Below are 5,409 nucleotides of genomic sequence, written 5' to 3' on the forward strand. Positions count from 1 at the left end.
GTAAGCCATCAATTCAAATTCATATTTTTCTGTAAGTTTTGGGGGTAAGCCATCAATTCAAATTCAGTTAAAGATAGCTCAAAATTTTTCCTTTCAAACCTTCTTTCTGTCTCCTTTCTCACTATAGACAACATCTCACTGTTTCTGCCATTCTGAACTGATCTCTGCCCAGGTTCTTACATGCTGACAGTCTATATATTATACATTCATTCTATGTTGTGTCTTTAAAATAGCATGTTCTCTGGCTATCCAGGTCTAAAACTCTCATAGAAACATTGTTTTGTGTCTTATAAATTTGTCTGTTCTGAACTTGACAGATTCAATATGGTACTATTGTTATACACTCAAGATGCTCTTGCACTCTTTCTTAACTTCAACATAAGATGCTAAATTTTGAGTGTCGTTTTTAGCTTAACCACAGGCTCTTCTCATCTCTTATTTAGTATGGAGATGTCCTTTATATTACAGGCAATTTATGATGACAGATTTTAGTGCGATTTTTCTTGCACTGATACTTTTGTCAAAGTGCTGATCAGTAATTGTAATTCGTACTTAGGTCTCATCATCTTTGTACTTGTGGGAACCTAGACACTGGATTTTTTTGTCTCATTACTTGGAGTGTAAGATTTTTCTGGCCAGGAGGCCATTGTTTCAGTCTATGTTTATGGTACAGTGTGAGTCTGACCCCTGACCAAGGTTTCTACAAGCCATGGTTAAACAAGTTGCAGTAGATGGGTTTCCCAGACTTAGATTCTTTGAATATCCTTTTTTTTTTTTAAAAAAAAAAATTGTCCCTACTGTCACTGGATGGATCAGATTATTTTCTGGTTGACAGTAGAGCAACTGAAAAATTAAATGTCATAGCTAAGTGCTTATAGGAACCAAAAATTCTGAAGCTGTGAACAAAAATAAGCATTACTTGGAAAAGGTACGTTTTTTCCAAGAACTATCTTGGTTGATGTTTTACATCTTACTTTTTTTCGAGGGGTGGGGTGGGAGACGACAAAGAAAGCACAAGAAATAACACCCATTCCCTCACTCAGTTCCCTCTGACTTCTCAACTCTTCCAGAGCTGAGTAATCTCTTTTGTGTATTTCTCACCATTTTTTGTCTCTTTTTCTCCCCTTTTCTCATTTTTCTTTGGAGTTCTCAGGATGAGTTCCAATTCTAATACTGTTTTTCCAGCCACTGATCATTGTGGTTCCTTGACAAAATGTTTTCCTCTTTCCTTCTTTTCTTCAACAGCCAGTTAAAAAAAACCCAAAACCAACCAAACAAAAAAAAACCAAGAAAAGTAAATATAATCAGGGACCATATCTAAGGTGAATATATTTGAAATTTACAAAGTTAAAGTGGTTTTGCTCTTTAGTCTATCTACTTCTTCCAATTATAATATGTTTACATGATATTCCTGATCATTTTTAGCTTGTTTTAGGCAGCGTATAGACGTGTTTGTATCTCCTCCAATACTTCTTTAATAGTTTCCAGTGACTCTTCACAGACTGAGATTTCCATCTTGAGCCAAATAGTGTCTGTTCTGCTTGCCAACCTATACGTTATTTGCTGATTATTTGGATGTAATGGCCTCTTTGGTTGTACTTTCTGTTATCCTGTTTTGTCTGCCCGGTCTATATTCTATTCTTACAACCTTCAGAGRATGTTTTTGGGCCACATCCAAGGCTGTATTTGTTCAGGTGAACTTCAGGAAATTTCAGGGTAAAATAATCCCTCATTCTAACAATCCATGGAGAATTTAAATAGATCAATCAAAAAGATGTCAAGTATTACTATCTGGGGTTGTAAGTAAACTGATGTTTAAGGAGGAAAACTGTCTAAACAAATGAATGTCTACAAAGTTAATACTTGGGAAGATCTATGAGCAAGAGGAAAGAGCATTATATCATCTTTTCCATGTAATATATTACCTAATCTAAAGTGTGCTTGTTTGACATCTCAATTTCCTGTTTGTATAATGCATGTGTGCTAAGTTCTGGTGATGGATTATTTGTTTGTGCAGTTGGGTTTCAGATAATCAGAATAAAAATGTTTAGATCTGCATGTCAAAGACAATTTTGCAATTAGTTAACATTAAAGCATTTGTACTTTGAAAGGAGGAAGTAACAACTCCCTCCCGCCAATTCCAAATAAATATTTGTTTCAAATTAAGAAAATATGATGCTACACTTAGATCTGTCTGTATCCCAAATCTTGGTGGTACGCACAAATTCAATAAGCCTTTTGATAGATACGCATTTGCTAGACTAGATCTTGCTGTAGGTCTCTTTCGCTGGTTTATATGCAGGAATTACGCTTATACATTCCTTTATGCATTAACAGCCTGTCCCGCACATACCTTGTTTCTGTCTCAGCCTGTCTGCACTCTGGCCTCTAAAATGGAAGTACTTGGACAGATTTGTGAACTCTTCCTATAATCGCTGGAGACAGCTAGTTCTCCACAGCGCAGCACTGTGCTTGCACATATTAGCTGCTTCTCACAGGCCTAACTATCTGCATGTCCCGCTGGGCACTCAGGACTCTGGGGCACTTTGGGCAGCCCAGCCTTCTCTCCGGCTTTCAGAGTGCAGCTTCCGTATTTATTGGTCACAACTGCCTTACACAGTTACAGCTGTGTAATAGTTGCTGCTGTGTATTTTTAAATACTACATTTGGACATTTCCTCATGTGTGTTTCTGACTCTTTGAAATTCTACAAGTGTTTTGTTTGGTTTATCATTTGCACTGTCAAACATTTCATTTCTCCAGCTGCAGAACTACAAGCATGAGATTTCAAGGTTTATGGATCTTCACAACGTACATTTGGGCCATATTGCATGCTGATAAGTTGTCTTCACTGTGCACAGAATTGTCTCTGAACTCCAGCCTCCTTGTGCAGACCGAGCCATGAATGTCTCCTTTCCTTTAAGCTTCTGAACACTGAATCCTCTCCTGAAGGTAAAAAATTAATGGGAAGGGAAGAAAAGGGCTGCTACCGCCACTGGGTCCACTGACACCACAACCATTCACATTGCCTTTTGTATGACTAACAGTGTTTAGACACAACTCCTTATGCCATTACTCTGTTGCAGTGAAACTTACATGATTTGAGCATACATGGATGTCTGTGTTTAGATGCACAGGGAACTTTTTAAATGAACGTAACAGATGCATTAATATTTATTTTCTTTCATTTCTTTCATAGGTAATCTCTATCAAATCAATAATAGGCACTTCACTTAATCTTTTTAGGAGTTAATAGATGATTAGTGAGAAAAATGATCTTTGGTACAAGAATATTTGCAATGTAGTTTTTTATACCTTCCAGTTTCATGTTATTAATGGACCATCAAGGTTCTAACACATCCTTTTGAAATGGCATGATCTATCTGTTTGGGAAAACTCTCTGATCCTAAAGTAATTGTGCCATCTATTACAAAGACTAGCTCAAAATGTATCTGAAGACTGGAATACAAGAGGTTTTATAGCTTTTGCAAATTAATACATCAATTACATTAATTCTGTATTATCAAGTAATGTTCTGACCACTCTGTTTATTTGAAGTCTCTGGGGTTAAAATATTCTTTAAACACATGTTTATTTTTGGACAGGCCTTGTGAGTTGTCTCCTATTGTATGTTAAAGTAGCTATTCTCTGAGGTCAAAAAAAGTTCAGCTCTACAAAGATACCCTTATTTTGTAGAAATGGAATTTATGGAGTCTTTAATAGCAACAAACAAAACTATCTTTAATAAAACTTTTTTTTGAATGATTCAATAGATGACTTACCGAATTGAAAGGGGAAAAGAAACGTAAGGATACAAGTCTGGACAATGAACATAGTCATGAAAGCATATGCTCTGTTTTCAGTAAGTGTAGTTAACTGTATATATGTTTTGAATATTTCTGCTACAGAAGCATTATTATTGTTTATTTGTTCTACTTTCTGCTTGTTTCTTCCTCCTAAACCTACATACTCAGGAAAGTATTAACTGACTTTTGGTTTTCTGAGCAGCAGACACTAATTACAAAGAAGGCCTGGATCCAGGAGGGGGACCCACTCAAATAGACTGTGCCTCTGCACAGACCTACTGAAGACTTTGGAGACCCAAGCTGTCAGCATGGCCTGCCTCCACAGTTCCCTCTGTACTGTCAGAGAGTGAAACAGTAATTCAGCTCTCTAAAAAAAMCAGACACAGCTGCAGGTAAATGTAGTGTTCATGAAAGGTAGCAGTCTGATAGCTATGAAAAGAGAACCCCTTGCTTATACCCCCGAGGAGGGCAGCTTTAGCTGCAACAAAGCAAATTTCACATTGGTGTAGTAGTTCATTTTTCGCCTGGAGAAAATATTTCTGAGATACCCAATGATTTATTTTATTTACCCACTTTGTGGCTGTTTTATCTATTGCATCTGCCAGTTCCAATCTAGCAAGTGAAGCTGCTTTTGAAAAAAGCTGTATGAAGTTAGACACCTGTCACCCACTTGAAACCATCGGTATATTACATGAGGACACAACAGCAGGGAATAGCACAGGCAAGCGGGGACGTGTCCAAGTCTAAACCACAATTTGCTCTGCAGGTATTTGCAATTGCTTCGGAAGAGTTTCACTGCTGGTAAACTCATATATGCTTAGAATTAGACATCTTAAGACACTTTAAAAATTACAAAATTCTTAAAAACCTTGTGTCAGCAGAATGCTGCTTTGAAACTGGAAGAATGTTAACTAGGATTTTAGAGGGAGACTGCTGGGGAATGACTAGTTCTGAGAAGAAAACATTCAATGAAGAGGAAATAGAAGGTTTGCTAGCAATTTTGAGACATGTTACTGCAATTTAAGTTGTATAATAGTTAACTACATTTTTTCAGAAGATCAAGATGAAGAGGAATATTTGGAAATGGGAGAAGCTTTGTATTTGATGCTAAGACTAGGTGAAATGGAGTGGTAGTTGGTGTAAGAGGCAACAGATTCATCAGTTGTTTCTATTGTAAGGACTAGCATTAAAATAATTAATACTGGGCTCGATATCACCAATCTTGCAGGTCAGTGCCAGTTCTCAGCCATGTCAGTTGGAGAAGGGAGGTGAATGAAAATCGGTTGTTCAAACCGGCTTGATTATGGGCGAACATTTCGTTGCTGTAAGAGGACAACTGCCAGTGACTCGGTTGCCAGCCTGCCGTCCCGCAGCCGTAAGTACCGCGGGCGGCGGGAGCGGTGGCGAAGCGCCGGGCTGCCGCGACGGCCGAGGGGCCCCCGCCGCCGCGCCCCTCCGCGTCCCCGGCGCGGGTGGCGTGGGGAGACGGCGGTGTCGGGGCGGGGGACGTCAGTGAGGGGCCGGTCCTGGGCCGGGCAAAGCCTCCGCGCTCCCTCCCCTCGCGCGCCTCCCTCCTCCCTCCCTCCCTCGGCGCGGCGCGGCTC

The 5,409-nt window shown here is 39.2% G+C and overlaps 1 protein-coding gene and 1 long non-coding RNA gene across 2 annotated transcripts in view; both read left to right on the top strand.

Moving 5' to 3' along the window:
- The first annotated feature begins 2,764 nt into the window (after positions 1 to 2,764).
- LOC146585931 (uncharacterized) lies at positions 2,765 to 4,189 on the top strand. The gene is made up of 3 exons (XR_014897877.1): positions 2,765 to 2,951; positions 3,773 to 3,861; positions 4,008 to 4,189. It is a non-coding gene; the product is annotated as an uncharacterized LOC146585931 (long non-coding RNA).
- An 845-nt stretch (positions 4,190 to 5,034) lies between these two features.
- Positions 5,035 to 5,409, top strand: part of LHFPL2 (LHFPL tetraspan subfamily member 2) — a 126,768-nt gene continuing 126,393 nt past the window's right edge. The window contains exon 1 of the mRNA XM_085322026.1: positions 5,035 to 5,180. The gene's annotated coding sequence lies outside the window, so the exon portion shown is untranslated. The remainder of the gene's footprint in view (positions 5,181 to 5,409) is intronic.

Source organism: Rhea americana, unplaced genomic scaffold (assembly GCF_003343005.1).
Source record: "Rhea americana isolate MKP2758 unplaced genomic scaffold, rheAme1 scaffold_74, whole genome shotgun sequence".
Classification (NCBI taxonomy): Eukaryota; Metazoa; Chordata; class Aves; order Rheiformes; family Rheidae; genus Rhea; species Rhea americana.